Here is an 18410-nt window from a genome sequence, read left to right on the forward strand (position 1 = left end):
AGATGCAATGAGCCCAATTCCTGCCTTCAGGGATTTTGGGGTCTAAAAGGGGCAAACATGGTGAATACATATTTTAAAATATAGCTAGGCTGGGATAAAGATATGTGCATCCTAAATATTTCTTTTTACAAAGGTTTTCAGCTCCCAGGAAGAGCTTTTTCATTTCCTTTAGCCTTCCTGGATGCAATAATTTGACATAAACCTACCAATTCACCTGACCCATAAATCAGATTTTAATCATCTCTTTCCATTTCATTGCAGTATGGCCCCTCTTCTAGGACAGCATCTGTGAGCAAAATGCATGTGGACAAGACTTTCTCCATAGGGCCATATTATAACCAAGGAAATGAATTTCCTCTCTCAAGCTCATAAAATGCAAAAATAAAATCAGCATTTGGGCTGAGGGCAGAGGAAACCAGGCTCGCATACTGAAAACCCTCCTTCTGCAGGAAGCGTGCTTGGCAGAGCTGATTTGCATTTACCTTCACGCAGGTCTGGTCTGCAGGCACGCGGCGCATCCTGGCAGCCGGCCACCGGGGTCCTGTGCAGCCCCTCCGCCCAGGGGCGGGTGTGTGACCCGCTGCAGGACTCTGCAGCTGCTCATTAATCTCCTGGCCTCTTTCATAAGGAACATAAACCATCTCTCCCCTGTCCTTCGCCCCAGCTCACCAGGATGCTTCCCTGGGCCATCGCTAACCCCAGCATGGTGGGGTGGGGTGGGGTCCAGAGAGCAGAATATTCTGCCAGTGACCCTGGGTTTGGAGGAAAGGATAAATTGGGGAGCAAATCTTGGACAAACCATGATGTCCAATCCGCTTCCTCCTTTCCACACCCACCACCCAACAAGCACACAACGAACACTGATGGAATGGGGGCTACAGTGCCTGGAAGGATCCAGAATGCAGGGGGTGTGTGCGTGCACCTGGCCCTGGGCAAGAAGACCTCCGCTCAAATCCCTGCTGTCCACTTACCAGCTCTGCGCCCTTAGGTTATTCCTTAATCTCTCCATGCTTCAGTCCCCCCACCCCCAAAACAAGTATGTTAGCAGTGCTGCCACCTCCCTGGGGATGGTGTGAGAATGTAAGGCAACCAGGCTCCCAGCACCCAGCACCTGGCAAGACCTCAAAAGTCAGTTTCAGTTTCTGTGTTTATAAAGTCAGGCCAAAAAGGAGAAGCAGTGCTAATCCCACTGCTTCCTCCCTCTGCATGGAGATGAGTGCTGGTTCAGGACATGTACAAAAGTTTTCCAGTCCTGACTTGAAATCTCTGTCCTCCACCCAGCAGCCATCTCCTGGGCCAGCACCCAGCACCCAGCACCCAGCAGTGACATCCCCCCCAAATCACAGCATGCAGAGCTCTGCTCTGTTTCAGCAACCACTGCATGGGTTTCTGCTTGACCTTATTAAAACATTCTCCAGCCATGGCTGACCTCTTTCTTTGAAATCCCTCCTGTTGCCCTTTTGGGGTCCCTAGAGGCTCACCAGACCCATGGTCTCCCAGCTTGTTCAAGCTGGACTCCCTGTGTCCAAGTGGAAATCTTAAATGAAGTCCCACCCTATATAGGCACGGGGGAGAATGGTGGCCAAAGGGACTTTAGCTTTATCAGCAATGCTCTAATTCTTTGCAAGAAGAATATATTAGCATAGTCCCTGAATAATTAAAAAATGAATTTTTTATAAAGTCCTTTATGGAAAGCAGACAAAAGCTGAGTCGCTCTGTCTGAAGCCTCCTGTCCATTAGGTCCTCTTCCCCCTCTCACCAGTGAGCGCCCTGGGGCCCCATCTCAACACCCCTAAACTCTTCAGAGCCCAGTTTGAAAACCTCTACTTTTATAAAGGAAGAAATTGAAGGTGAGAGAAGTCTGAGGTCTTGCCCAAGCACCCAGAGCCTGATTAAGGCCAGGACTCAAACTTGAATCTGGGTCCCCTGACTCCCATTTTGGCTCTTCCTGACATATTGAGCCAAAATCCCCAGAAGATTGCTTTTCAAATGACCAGCTTATCACCAGCGAGGGGAGGCACATGAAAATCTAGGGATTCCCACAGACACATTCATACTAATCAGCTTCTCAAAATAGTTGCCAGGCTCCTTGGAATGTGGTGCAGAGAAGCTGAAGGGCTTCCTCTGCTCCACTCCATGGGAAACTAGAAGAGAAGCAGCAAGGACATGTACCCTCTAAGCCAAGAAAAGTCAGGACTTGGGCTGCCACAGCATTGCTACTAGACCTAGAGCACCTTAAGGCTAGTAAGAAAAAAAGATGTCCCTTCCTCCGGGCAGACACAGCCCCATACCAGAGTACCTGGCTTCCTGAGCGGAGAGCAGGCTCGATTTCTGCTCTCTCTCAACCTCTCAATCAGGGCCCTTTGTGCAGGCCACAACCTGCCCAAACCCACATGGCAATCCTGGTCATGGAGACAATGGTAAGTGCTCCATGAAGGAGCACTTCTCCTTGAAGGAGAAGGAGGGCTTTCCATCATTTGTTCATTCATTCATTCATTCAGCAAAAAATTACTCGTGTTTACTGTACCAGGCACAGAGGTGCGGGGGAGAATCCATAAGCAAGGTGGGCAGGTCTGCTGCCTCCAAGATCTTAACAGCCTCAACAGGGCTGAAGCGAGCAGCAAGGACAATGAGAGGACAGTGTGGTTTAGGAAAACTCTGTGGAGTTATCTGTGGGGATTGCCTTCACAGGTGCTTGAAGCTGTAAATAAGGCAGACCCCACTAAAAAGTGACTTGAGCAATAAGCAGCTATAAGGGCGCTGAACAAGAAGTCTGGAGGTAAGGGCGTGACAGGATGTAATTCAGCAATTTGATGACATCATCGAGAGCTTAGACGCTTCTCAGCTTTCTTCTCCACTAGCTTTGGTATGCGGCTTTTGTCCTCATCTGTGAGATGGCTGCTGAGGCTCCCTGCGTCATTCCTCGTATCATCGTGCCCAAAGACTGGAAGGGCAGTTCCTCCTTGAATACTTGCTTTTAATCAGAGAAGACAGTCTTTCCAGAGTCCTTTCCATGGGCAGACATGTCCATGCCCCACCTTCGAGGAGGCTGGGAAAACAGGAATCTGGCAATCGCTGCCTCTGATGTCAGAGGCAGGCCCTGATGGGAGGAGCTGAGTGGGAAATGGTTCTTGGTTAGGCAACCAACAGTGCCACCCATGGGACTGCAAAGGAGGGACCCAGAACCTCGGTTTGAAGTGGGCATATCGGTGGCAGAAAAAATAATGCCCCCCTCTCCCACAAGATGTCCATGCCTAGTCTTTAGAACCTGTGAATGGGATGAGATCGTTCCAGATAATTCAGGTAGAATGAAGGTAATCCCATGAGCCCTTAGAAGTCCGAAGCAGTAGAGGGAGAAGGGACCAACGCCTGAAGCACAAGAAGGATTTGACCTTCAAGCTGTTGCTGGCTTGAACATGAAGGGGCCACATTTCAGAGAAATGGGGACCTCACTCCCACAACCACACAGGACTGAATTCTGCCAAGCACCTGAGTTAGTTTAGCACCAGACTGCCCCCCAAGAGTTTCCAGAAAGGAACACAGCCCTGCCTTGTGAAACACTAAGCAGAGAACCAGTCAAGCCCCCCTGGGGGACCTCTGACCTCCGTGACAGTAAATGAGCATGGTTGTTAAGCAGCTAGATACACAGTAGTTTGTTGGAGCAGCAATAGAAACTGAGGCAGATTCCCAAATGAGAACGTATCCATGTTGTGACCACAAGAATTCAGAGGAATTGCCAGGTAAAGGAGTAGCATGAGTGCAAGTCTAGAGGAAAGACATGTTTGGAAACCAGAGAAAACTCTTCGGAACCGAAGCGAGGTGTGAGGGACAAGAAGGAAAGGAGAAAAATAAAAAACAAGGAAGGGGAGCAAGTCAGAACTAAATCCTCCTAAATAAACGGAAGGAGGTGTGTCCTCAAGTGTCAAGCTTGGGCTTCGCCGCGTGGCAACAGAACGCTGTTGAAAGGTTTTAAGCAGAAACACGATGGGTAAAATGAAAATCTGAGCCCATCATTTCACTGCTTAAAACCTGAGCCCATCGATGGGCTCAGAGCCCATGTGTGAAATGAAATGTGGTCTAGAGATAGGGAGCTGGGGATCACCGTTACATGCAAGAAAATCCCCTTCAGCCATTCATAAGACAACGCCTAGGAGGAGAGGGGTTAAGAACTGAGAAATGGGAATGTGCCTTCAAAAGCTTTTGCCTCCACTGTGTGCCTTGGGAGCATCCTTGAGTAAGAGACAAACTAAAACTGGGCCTGTCGTCTTCAAATCCCGCTGGCTGAGCCTGGTGCCAAGAAGCCCAGGGATGCTCAATAAAGGTTAATTGAATGGGAGAATGACTCAAGAAGGCAAACAAGATGGACCCCAGTGGGCAATTCTCTCTGATTATTTGCTACCAAATGGAGGAAACATTTACTCTCCACTTTCCTTAAGCAGCTCCACTGCCCTAGGATGCAGTCCCGCATGATTTGAATCACTGAATTTAATCCCCATATTCACTTAAATTATTTTCTCCCTTTCAAAATGGAACCTCTCCTTGGATGATGAATGCTCCTTTCTTGGGAGGACTAGGACGTCAGATGTCAAGTGTTTCCAAATAAGCAGGCATTTTATTTCACCATGCTGGGGTGACTGCAGAGAAACAGGAGGTGAGTGAACAGGATTTGGCATCTGCATGTGTACTGTACTACTTTTCATCCCTGGAATTTGTATATAAGGTAGAAAGAGAAACTCATCAAAGGCAACCATTTGACAGCTCATAAGAGGCTGTTGGGAATGAAAGCCAGGCGTTAAGAAGATCCTGCTGTCCCTGGGAACTCACGGGTGTCACTAGAGGTTTTAACCCACTTGGCCACTTACTAGCTGTATGTAGTTCCCTACCACTCTAAGCATCAACTCTCTTGGCTATCATTTGGAAGCAGTAAGAGCACTTTATGCAGAGGGCGGAGTAGAGATGAAATGAAATAATGCATGTGCTCAAAACAGAGCCTTCCGTATTGCACATTTTCAATGCCCATTAACTCGTGTGTTCGTATGCAGTGGCCCATTCCCAAGGTACCACAAATCACGTGGTATAAACAACAGGTGCTTACGTCTTACTGTTCTAGAGGCTGGACATCCAAGATCAGGCCGTTGGCAAGGTTGGTTTCTTCTGGGGACTGCAGGGGGTGGGGGAGAATGTGTTCCATGTCTCTCTCCGAGCTCCTGGCGGTTTGCAAGCCATCTCTGGTGACCCTTAGCATCTGCTGCATTACTCGGGTCTCTGCCCGAGTGTTCATACGGCATTCTCCCTGTGCCCGCCTGTGTCCAAACTTCCCCTCTTCTGTAAGGACACTGTCTAAGAGACTATCCTACTTCAGGATGTTCTCATCTTAACTGCATCTACAATGACCCTATTGCCAAGTAAGGTGATATTCTGAGGATGTTAGAACGTCAACCTGTGAACTAGGGGAGGGACACAGTCCAACTTACAATAGAATTATTGCTAGTAACATTACTCCTATGCTCGGTTCACATTGTTGAATCAATATACCTCTATCTGTATTTAACTTTTTAAATTTTGAATTCATTTCAGACAGAGAGAGAAGATTGTAAAATAGTACAAGAACTCCCTTTAACTATTACCTAGCTTCCCCTAGTATTAACATCATCTGTAATCTTAGTACAAGTATCTGGAGCAGGAATTTGATGTTAATACAATATGATTAAATAATCCTAGACCTGATTTGAATTTTGTCGATTGTCCCACCTGTCCTTTTTCGGCCCCAGGATCCAATACAGGATGAACACTGTGTGCAATTTCATGCCCCCATAATCACCTCAAATCACAGAGTTTCTTGGTCTTCCCTAATCATTTGTTATCTTGACATTTTTGAAAAGCAGTGATCAGTTATTTTGTAAAATGTCTCTCCACTTGGATTTGCCTGAAGTTCCCTCATGATTAAATGTGGATTCTGCATTTTTGTCAAGAATCCCACACCAGGGGTGCCTGGGTGGCTCAGTGGGTTAAAGCCTCTGCCTTGGGCTCTGGTTGTGATCCCAGGACCGTGGGATCCAGCCCTGCATTGGGCTCTCTGCTTGGTGGAGAGCCTGCTCCCCCCCACCCCGCCAACACACCCCGCCCCCCGCCTGCCTCTCTGCCTACTTGTGATCTCTGTCTGTCAAATAAATACATAAGATCTTAAAAAAAAAAAAAAAAGAAAAGAAAGAAAGGAATCCCACACCAGTGCCATTTCCCCCTTCTCAGCAAATCCTAGCAGGAGGTACCCTGAGCTAGGTTATCCCAGGACTGGTGATGCTGACTTGATTACTTGGTTTAGGCGGTGTCCACCACTTTTCCCCACAAGAAGCTTCTATTTTTTCCTTTAGAATTAATGTATCTAGTAGAGAGATACTCTGAGATTGTTAGTATGCTCTCTCTTGTCATACTTTTAGCCACAAATTTTAGCATACACTGACATTTGCTACAACAATCACTTTCCCTGGTGGTGATCTTCTATTTTCATTGTTCTTTCTACATTTATTAACTTGCATTCTACCATAAGGAGGGCTTTCCTTTCTTCCTATATTATTTTTAACACAACATCCCCAAATCTGAGGTTATATCAATATAGGCCATTGTGTTGACTTTCCCAGGATCCTTGGATTTCTTGGGTCTGCACAGTTCTGAGCTATTCACTTACATGCCTGCATAATTGGAAAAAAAAATCTTCCTTATTCTGCATTTCAACCTCATGGTTTTAGTTCCCATTAATAGAATCTTTGAGGGAACCACGTGCTAAACGCTTTGCGAGGTGAAGACGGTGTTTAAATTATTCAAGAGAACTGCTTTTATACAATTTGGATGTACCCATTTACACATAAAAATTAATGCTAATTAGATATAATTTCCATTTATTCATTAAAACAAATCCCCGAGCATTCCAGAAATCTTTAGTTAGCCTCATGTTATTCTAGGCGCAACTATTTTTCTTAAAACAGAAAAAAGCCTGACTTCGTCTTTTATGAAAACCCTGTCGCACTAACAGTAGTGCCTTGCTGCTTCTCTTTTGTGGCCACCTCCTCTGTCCTCCTAATCAGGCAGGCACTTGGTCAAACCTACTGTGCGCCAGCCTCCTCTCCAAGTGCTGGGCCAACACCACGAACAAAACAGCCCCAAACCCCTAGCCTATGGAGCTTCCAGAGTCAGGGCAGGAGATCAACCGCAAGCACAGTAATGAATCTCGGAAACGGTAGCTTCATGAGGGAACATGAAGCAGCGGAAGAGAAGAGAGAAAGGGGCAAGGGAAGCTCTATTTTCATTCAGATAGCATGGACAGGAGACCCCTCCGATGAGGGTAGGGGTCAGATGTGACAGAGAGCTGAAGGATGTGAGAGATGAGCACCGCAGTTGGGGGGCGGGGGTTGGGGGCTGGGCAGAGAACATTCCAGAAAAAGGATCAGCAGGTGCGGAGTTCTGCTTCAGGGGCAACGATTGGGCCCTATTTGCTAGTGGGAGGAGTTGTATGTCCTTCCCTAAACTGGTGCACTTTTGCTATACATACACAGCCTTGTTTTACTAAGTCTTAAGCTTTTAGTGTCTTATAATTTACTTACTCTCCCCCGACAATCCCGCACTGAATTTTTTTTAATGTGTAATGTTGAATATGTTTCACATGTGGAAGAGTACAGTATATTGGTAGATATATAGATGATAGATAGATATTAATAAAGATACATATACAGAGAGATTCCAACTCTTTTTTTTTTTTTTGATGATTGACAGTCGATGGCTTTTAATCCTCACCCCTCCTTCTTAAGTCCTGCCCCGCACCCACATTTGGGCAAGCTCATAAGAAAGCCTGAGTGCAGTGTTCATAGCAGCAATGGCCACGGTCGCCAAACTGTGGAAAGAAACAAGATGCCCTTCAATGGATGAATGGATAAGGAAGATGTGGTCCATATATACTATGGAGTATTATGCCTCCATTAGAAAGGATGAATACCCAACTTTTGTAGCAACATGGACGGGACTGGAAGAGATTATGCTGAGTGAAATAAGTCAAGCAGAGAGAGTCAATTATCATATGGTTTCACTTATTTGTGGAGCATAAGAAATAACACAGTGGACATGGGGAGATGGAGAGGAGAAGGGAGTTAGGGGAAATTGGAGGGGGAGATGAACCATGACAGACTAGGGACTCTGAAAAACAATCTGAAGGTTTTGAAGGGGCAGGGGGGTGGGAGGTTGGGTGAGTCCTGTGGTGGGTATTATGAAGGGCACGTATTGCATGGAGCACTGGGTGTGGTGCATAAACAATGAATTCTGTTACACTGAAAAGAAATTAAAAAAATAAAAAATTTAAACTATTAAAAAAAAAAAGAAAGAAAGCCTGGTTGCTCCTCCTTTGCTATAGAATCAGAACCAAATTTTGAGTTCAACACACACACACACACACACACACCTGCACCTTTCAGTACTAGCACCAGCCACATGGGGCTACTGAGTATTTGAAACATGGTGAGATGTATGATACGTGTAAAACACACTGGGTTTCAAAGATACTATAAAGGAATGTAAAATACCCCATTAATAATTTTATGTTAATTACATGTTGAAATTATATTTTGTATACATTAAGTTAAAGTACTCTTAAAATTCATTTCACCTGTTTCTTTTAATCTTTTTAAATGTGGGTACTAGAAATTTCTAAATCACATGCAGAGTTCATATTCATGGTTCACTTTCTCTTCCTGTTTGAAAGTACTAATACACCAAGGAATTAATAATGGGTACATCTTAGTGTTTTTAAAAAATATCCTTCTTTCATCTTCTCAGTACTTTTTTTGAAAATGTATTTCAAAGTAAAAAAGATACTCTCCTTTCATACAGTTGTCAGTGGAGGTAGGGGAGCTGTTTTGGGGCTCAGAAGAGGAGATTGCCCTGCTCAAGAATTCCAGACAGTGAAAATATGTTCCAGTCAGTCATGATTCTAAAATTGAGGTCCAGTCCCTGTCTGCACATGCTTTGTGAGGGGCAGGCAGGCTCCTGGAAGCTTTGGAGGAAATGACTTTCCACGGGTGATTCTAGAGTTTGCAACTGCATTGATGAGCCACAGGCTGTCAGGTCCTGAGTCGTTAGCTAGAGGACCTGCGAATCTGGGGTGTTGTCATCCAAAACAAGACATGGCTGGCTCCACTTTTTTGTGTACCTCCCTGGGGTGGTCATTGGCACTTAACCCAAACCATGGTCTTTACAAGCCTTCAGTGTTTTGATCCTTGTTGACAAACCAGAAGGACCTAGTCAGGATGGGGATCCAGGTACAGACCAGCCTGCTCTCCTTGGTGATGCTTTGGAACAAACGGTGTGTACTTAATCATGAAAAATGCTATTGTTTTGAACAGGCCTGAATTCAGAACATGCTTGGCTAGTCCAGCAACTGAGGTCTTTATTGCCACTGACTCTCAACCCAGCCCTTTCTACCAGAAGAATGGATAGTAAGAGAAGAGGAGCAGAAGGAAAAAAAACAAAAAAACAAAAAAACAAAAAAAAAACACCAAATGGATTTAACTGGATCATCGCATAAAAACCACAAATGTCATATCACTTCTCAGAAAAATTCACCATCTGCTTTCAAATTATTTTGCAATTTGTCTCTTTACACAAATAAATTTAGAAAACTCAATCTGAGTAATTTCAATTCTGTAAATTTTAAAACTTGACTGGGTAAGAAGAATACTGAGTACTGAATCTCAAAAGGCAAGTCTATACAAATAAGCAATTTGTGAGTTTACATTTGGCTGTAGATCCAAAAAAGGGAAAGAATTGCACTTTTGAAATAATGACAAAGTTATTCAAATATATACAAACAAATGCTCATTTTTGGCTTTATTCTTTCAACTCTATAGACTGAAGCCGTCATTAGCTACTAGAATTTGAATGCCAAGTTTTAAAAAATAGCTCTAATTAATATAATTCACATATTACACAATTGACCGTTTAAAGCATACAACTCAATGGCTTTTGATATATTCACAAAGCTGTGCGCCCACCACCACAACCTATTTTAGAATGTTTTCAATACTCCAAAAAGAAACCCAGCAGTCCTTAGCCATCAGGCTTCAATCCTAGCACCCCTCTTCTCTCTGGGAGCCTGAGGCAACCACTATCTACTCTCTGTGTCTGTGGTTTTGCTTGCTCTATACATTTCATGTACATAGAATTACACAATATGCAGTCCTCTGTGACTTCCTTTGTAGCATAATGTTTTCAAGGTTCAAACATGTGATAGCATGTATCAGGACTTCATTCTTTTTTTTTTTAAATATTTTATTTATTCATTAGAAAGATTGAGAGAGAGCACAAGTAGGCAGAGCAGCAGGCAGAGGCAGAGGGAAAAACAGACTCCCTGCTGAGCAGGGAACCTGATGTGGGGCTCGATCCCAGGACCCCGGAATCACGACCAGAGCCAAAGGCAGAGCCAACTGACTGAGCCACCCAGGTGCCCCGGGACTTCATTCTTTTTATTGCTGAACAACATTCCATGGCATTGATAGGCCATGTTTTATTTATCCATTTATTAGTTGATGGACATTTGGGTTGTTTCCGGGTTTGGGCTATTATGAATAGTGCCCCTAAGAATATTCGTGTACCTAAGAATAATTTTAAACTTAAGTAGTTCTTGCTTTTTGGCGTGGATGCAAAGCATCCATTGCATCCATTGAAAGTGGATACAAAGCAAACTTCTGCAAAGCAAACTTTGCTTGTCAAAGATTGCCAACCATAAATTGTGTTTTCCCAGGGAAACGTCTCACAGCCTGATCTGGAAACATAAAGAAAGCCTCTCCTAAAACCATTTGGTCCTTTAACAGATTCAAACACACACTACTGCATGCCTACTAAATGTACCATGCTGTTTGTGGTGGATTAATAGTTTCGAAATATTAAACAATACTTTTCTGTGTTTTTCTTTGAACCCCCTTCTCTCTCCAGTCAGCCGTTCCCTGTCTCGGGCAATGGATAACCTAGAGGAGGAGGAGAGGGGAGGAGAGGAGAAAGGGAGGGGAGGGGAAGGGGAGAAGGGGGGAGGGGAAGGGGAGGGGAAGGGAGAGCAGAACGAAGTAATTGGCTTTTGGCCTTTGAGTCGCAAAAGCCTGGTAATAAATTTGGCAACTTAAGTGATGAGTCAGATCAAAGCTTCCTGTCCCTCTGCCCCCCAACTAGATTAAGTTCTTCCAGAATTGAAGAAAAAGGAGTGTAGGAGGAAAAATGAGCCCAGGAGGGGAATATGAAAGAACTCTATGAAGGTCTGTGAGATCAGAGAGCACAGTAAAGGCACGCCTCTCTTTTCAGGTGGAGCCCATGAGAGGTTCCAAGATCTCAGAGTGGAAATGGTTGCCTGGCGTGCCTGGGGAGGGAGCCTAGACAGCTTCGTAGTCTTCCTTTGGCTCTTTTTCACCTTCTGAGAAGGCAGAAGAGTGACCTGCTGCTGCCAAGAGTGGCTCTGAGGTAAGCACAGGGTTTTAGCTCCACTGAGTGTCTCAAGACTGAGGGAAGACCAGGTTTTCTGTACATTCAGCACAGACACAAGGGGTGTCCTTCAGACCTGACTCGGAGCAAGGGATGATGCAGCACAGACCTATGTGGACCAGTGACTAGGTCTGGCCCAGATTGGGAGACCTTATATCAGCATGGCTAAATACTAACCAAAGACCAGACACCTCCCCATCTCAACCCCATGTCCCCAGTGTCTTGGCATTCTTTAAGACCACAGACTTTAAAAAAAAAACAAAAAACAAAAAACCACAGATTTAGACTTAACACTGGGGAAAAGAGAGGCAACTATAACTGACCAACACTAATTGGCCAATTGGTATAGGTAACAGGCAAAATTTAAAAAAAAAATAGGTAAAACTATAATTTACAAAGATTAAGTTTCTACTACTCAGAAGAATAGGGCTCTTAAGTGACATGTAAGAAAAGTATATTCCTGAGTTAGTGGTCTAAGATTTGTACATGTGGGGTTTTTAAAAGAGTACTACTTCAATGATAACCAGAAACATACCTCCAACATTGTCAAAGTTCTTCTTATTCCCTGGATCATAAGGTTTTATCTCTTTTCTAGAGGTGACCTACCTGTTCTCCTTGGCCCCCAGAACTTTGATACCTTCCTGTCCTTGGATATTACCTCACCTCACCCTCCTCATTGTATCTTTAATGGACTGTAAGCTCCATAAGGGAAGGGACCATATCTGTCTTCCACACCCAGGACTTAACATAATGTTTGATACCTAATTGGCTCTCAATAGATGGTTGAGTAACTTTTTGCTACAGAAACACTCCAGTGCCTAGATGTAGAAAAATTTCTATTGCAGGATCGCTGGTAATAATACTAAATGATTCAAACTAAATGAGCATCAACAGGGAAAGAGTCAAGTGATTTAGAATAATTAGACTACTCTGTAACATGGAATAATGTGCCTAACCAAAACAATCAGAGAAAGAAAATAAATCTTACCATTTATTTCAAAGTCAAGTTAGATATTATTCTTGAAACATATCCTGCCTTAGATAATCAATGCCTTTCTTTGTCTTCCTCTCCATATCACAGATAACTGGTTTGATGCTATCCTTTGAAAGACTCAAGTTCAAAACTCAAAATTATCTACAGTCTAAGGAGTTCTTAAAAGGGCCATGATTTAGAAAGATTGAAAGTAATTATAAGGCTATTCATTGATTATCACCAATGATTTTGACCAGGATCATCATTGACATTCACTGCATGCTCACGATGTCCCAGGCACCATGCCAATATTTCATAAGTGTTATTCATTTTGAATCTAATCACCTTGTGAAGAATTTTGATACCAACCTTACAGATTAGCATCAGGGATTGTGGCAGAGAAACCATAAAATAAACCTCAGTGATTCTATCATTCTATCTCCTGGTGTTCACACCTTTGTGTAATTCCCTCCCCGAAGGGTGGGAGGGATTTGTCACTGGATTCTAACAGAATATGGCAAATGTGATAAGATGTTGCTCCCAAGATTACTTCATATTATGTAAGACAACTCTGTTCTGGCAGACTGGAGTCAGAGACTCTCCTTGAAGGCTGGATGAGGTAAGTAGCCATATTGGAGAAGCTTGTGTGGGAAGGAATTATGGGAAGCCTCTAGAACCTGAGAGCTCACAGCCACTGAAAAGTAGGGGGGCCATCAGTCATACATCCAGCCATATAGCCTCAAGGAAATGAATTCTGCCAACAACCCGACTGAGCAGATTCTTGGGAAACAGATTCTCCCCCAGGCAAGCGTTCACATGAAATCCAGCCTGGCCAGCACCTGATGATGCAGCTTTGTTAGACCCTGAACAGAGGATCCAGCTAAACCGTGCTGATCATGGAAATCGATGAGATAATCAGTGCATGCTGTTTTAAGTGCACTGATTATCAGTGCAAGCTTGTGGTAATTTGTTATGCAGCAATAGAAAACAAACACGGGGAGGTTAAGCTTTTAATCCTAGATTCCCCCAGAAGTTATGGGACTGGCTGTCTAACCCAGACCTATTGACTCCCAAGTCCATGCTTATGGGCGCCATACCCCCACCTACTGCCCCCAAGTGCTGCCTTCAAGACTGCATGAGATCCCAACCTGCACTCCAAAACGTGACTTCGCTGAGTTCCTCCAGTCACTCAAACCACAGGATCATCCGGGGCCCAGATCCCCCAGGATATCCATTTTTTCTCATATGCCAAAGCTGCCTGATGCAGCAGCAATCATATGGGGCCATTTCGGGCCCTATTTGAGAAGTGTCAGAGCTCAGTGGCCCTGGAAGGACTTCCTCAACACGTGGGCTCCCATGCACATTCACAGCCCTCAGAGTGCGGCTGGCTGTGTGGACGCTTAGTTAGTTACTCAGTGAACTGGACGGTGGCAGGCAAATTGCAGCACTTTGCTTTCAATGATTTGCTGTTCAGTGGCATCAGTATAAAACCTACCCATGTCCTATTAATCAGAACAGACAATCATCTAGTCTTGAGCTCCCAGAATTCCCTGAGAATATCAGTGTATGAGAAATAATTATGACATTAGATATGGTGCTCTGCACTTCTATTACTGTCTGGTGAAGGCATCTGTAAACCACATGAATCAATTTACTACTACACTAAAGGCAAAATGTTATCTAAGAGACGGATGAAAATATCTCTCGTATATCACGGAAACCTAAGACTATAGTAGTTCACCCACCTAACATCACTGTATCAGTAACCAGAACTTACAAATTTCTTCTTTACAGTAAGCTTTCATGAAAATATTTTCCTTATATCCTCCTATATCCTCCTATTAAGGTAGATGGAAAAAATCAATACAGGGATTGATTCTTTTGCAGGGATACAAAACAAAAGGGAAATAAATACATGTATTCTATTCCATCATGAGTCGTGTTATAGTTGGAAGCATTTAAAGAAGCAAATGTTAAAAATAATGACATTAAATAAGTGCATATTTTATGGTTTGTTTATTTACACATCTGTTAAATTCTTATTTGTCACAGGTCTGCCAAGTTCAGAAATTTACTACGTACCTGGAAGGAATACAAAAGCAATAGAAATGCGATCTCTGTTTCCAGAGCCTTTTGATTATATGTACCTAAAAATAACCACACAGGCTAATTCAAGCACGAAGAGCCACTGAAACATGTCTAGCCATTCCTATACAAATATTTCATCAGTACACATGGATACAGAGAAAAGCCTGGAAGGAAGTGCATCACAATGTTAATTGGGTCACCCCAAGATGGTGAGATTATATATAATTTTAAAAATTTATTTGTATTTCTCAAATAAATAGTCCTTAAAAACAAAAACAAAAAGTCTTTTAATTAGGTCTAACATTGACTAAACAGATTCACCAAATCCACCAAAACAATGAAGCACACTCATCCTTCTTTGAGCAAAGAACCAATTAGGGGGAAATAAAGAATATTCACAGTCCCATATTCTTTCTCTTTAATTGTCTTCTTAAAACAGTAAAATCAGCAATGGCGCTTAAGTGTTCATTATTGCCCCCTCCGCAGAAGCTCCGGCTTAGTTTTTTATTTTGTTTATGCTTTGACTAAAATTTCAAAGATTTTACAGCAGTGATGCTCTGAAAGACTGGATTGTAACGCAGCACCTTTGAACCTGAGTGTTGGAGGAAGGGTGTCTGGGACTGAGAGTTGAGGAAACATCTGGCAGCAGAATTCAGCCACCGACTGAGGGCACCCATTGAAGCCCCATTAAATGCTGGGGAGGAAGCGGTTATGTTGAGCATAAATACAAAGTCCTCCGTAAATGACTTTCTCTGCTGCCCATGTACCAAACAGTAAGAAGGATGTTCTGTATTCCCTGCAACACTCCCTAGAGAAATGGGAAGGGGTCTTTGACCTTTCCGCCTGCCTGCTCCCCTCCACACCGTCCCAGGTCATGCATGCTCACGCTGTCCGGGTCACCACAGGGCCAGCCTCTACCCACACTACTCTTCTCCATAATATTCTGAGTGATGCCTCTTTGCATTCTGGTCTTCCCACTCTGGCCCATGCTATTGACAATCACCAACCTCCTACTCTACTTTCTATCATATTGTTTTTATAGCACTTCTCACTCTCTGAAAATTACTATATCATATTGTTCCCTTTACTCAAAGACAAATTCTGTGAGGGAAGAGAATCTTTTTGTGATTACCTCTGAAGAACGGCACTGACACGCAGTAGGTATTAACAAATGTCTGTTAAATGTGGACTGCCTGGTTCCTGCAGTTTATTCTGCCAAGCCTGTCCAGAAAAAACTAGTATCTACCTTAGTACAGCTTTACAAGAAAAATGTTTAAAAAAATTCTTATTGCTTTGGAATTATTATTTTTTATATGCATAGCAAAATTAGTTAGCTTCTGTCTGCAAACAGCTGTTCCCAAAATTTTCCACTATCACAAATAAGTGTGAAGTGTGTGATTTTATATATACACATATATGTGTATATATAAAATATATAAAATTATACACTTCACACATATATACGTGTATGAGTATATATATACAAACACATATACATGTGTATATATATACACATATACGTGCGTGTGTGTGTGTGTGTGTATAGTGTTAATATTCCACTATACAAGCTGTAATTACCATGCCCCTAATGTTTCAAACATACCTATTTTGAGGGGGTTAGGAACAGAGCTGGCAGATCTTCTAGTCCAGACAATTACTAAAAGCAGCTGAATACTTAGAAAAACATGTAAACTGTAAGAAGTTGTCCTCATTCTACTTTCCTTGTTTGGAACTCTCAGAAAGCCATGGTGATATTTGTAAAATATACGTATTTACAAAAACATATACATATTTACAAAAAGTTTTCCTTTTACTACTACACTCTTGGTAATTATCACTTCAGGAATGATGTAACTCAATCACAGTTACATCCTCTGAACCACTTCTAATAACATCTAAGATTCACATAAGCTCGATCTCCTTCAAAGTACTTCCCCATGAATTCTCATTTGACCTTTGCAACAGCCTATGGCAAAGAAAAGTGTTATTACTAGTACTTTTTTGAGGAAACAAAAGTTCAAAGAATTAGAGACTTGTGCAAGATCCCACTCACTGTTAGGAGGGATTCTAGCCAAGGGTTTTTCTGACAAATCACTTGCCTTTTCTTCTTAAGGCCTCATCTGGGAAACTATAGCTGTTGCTACATATTATGTAATAAGTATTAGCAATCAAAAGTGCTCCAGGGAATTAAGATTTGGTAATAGGATTAAGACGGATTTATGGGGCGCCTGGGTGGCTCAGTGGGTTAAAGCCTCTGCCTTCAGCTCAGGTCATGATCCCAGGGTCCTGGGATCGAGCCCCATATCGGGCTCCTTGCTCAGTGGGGAGCCTGCTTCCTCCTCTCTCTCTGCCTGCCTCTCTGCCTACTTGTGATCTTTGTCTGTCAAATAAATAAATAAAGTTTAAAAAAAGAAGAGGGATTTATATTCAATTAAAACTGTACACTTCATTTTAATAATCTGTATTTTCGTAAAAAGTCCTCAGCTTGGCCTTTACTCTCACAAATTACACACATACAATGTAACTCTTTGTTGTAGCCATACTGACTTATACTGACTTATGGAAATAGCACTATGTTTAAGCAATCTGTTTTTGTTATTTTTAATGACTGTGTTCCCACTGTTTACAAATGGTTTTATAAACAACAGGTTGAACTTTTAAAGGAAATAAGGTTTTAATAAGTAACACTTTATATCAGAAAGTTATCTTTATATCAGCACTTGAGAAGTACTTGCTTACTTCCAAAGAGTTTTTAAAAATCATTAGTGTCAGAGATTTTGTAAGTTTTACATTCTACATGGAAACTCATGGATATTAAGTAATTGACAGTCTTTTTTTTAAAACCCACAGGATGTTTGACATTTCTTTTCTAGTTCTTATCATGCATTAATTTCTCATAAGTCTTTGATAAATCTGTCAAACTAATCTTCAAGGATTTCTCCTTAAGCTCTAAACACTTAGCATTCCCATCAAGACCGACACAGCTTCTCCAAAGCAATTCCAAAAACTAGTATATCCTTACATAAATTTCTAAGTGTTTATCCTCTAGAGATAACTCTTGGGCTGTTATTCCAGTTAATAAGAGTAAATTCTGATGTAAAAAATACTTCAGGGGAAACTGCAACAATTTCCACCTTGAGAGTTCTGTTGATTACTTGGGATGTGAAAATCCCTCAACCAATTTAGTCACTATTTGCGTGTTTTATTACTATTCTTGGCAACCAACTGTCATTTTAAAACCAAGCAATAACCTAAGTAATTTCCGTTTTCCTTTTTTCCTTTTTGCATATCCTTCTTTCCCAGTCCCCCTCTCTCTACACAGCTCCACCTCCTCCACAAACTGTGAGTCATTTCACTTTCTGTGAATTAAGAACATTTCAGTTGCTCACTGTAATGATCCATGTATCTATTCTTTGCCTTTAAAACGGAGTAACCCCTATGGGTATCATTAGTCCAAATAACTGATTTTCATAAAGGACTTGAGGAGCTACTAGATCTCAAAGTGCTCTCTGAATCAAAGTTTTAATGGTGTTCTGCAATTTTTAGATTAAATATACTTTACTAAGAGCCAACTGCTTAAAAGTTTGGAACGTAATATATCATAGAACTAACTTGCTGTTTCATCAGCCTATGAATCTGAATTAAGTCATCTCCTGGTTCTGTGGTATGAGCCACATACACAGAGATAGACTGATTGATCTGCTCAGTAAATCATGAGATGCAGAAAACAAAGTAAAACTCCAGTACTCTATTAGAAAACACGTGATCTCAGTAAATGACAACATTCCCCCAGAACTGCTAAATTGTGCTTATCAGCTAATAAACTTTGGTTTGAGCA

Source organism: Mustela erminea, chromosome 3, assembly GCF_009829155.1.
Source record: "Mustela erminea isolate mMusErm1 chromosome 3, mMusErm1.Pri, whole genome shotgun sequence".
Lineage (NCBI taxonomy): Eukaryota > Metazoa > Chordata > Mammalia > Carnivora > Mustelidae > Mustela > Mustela erminea.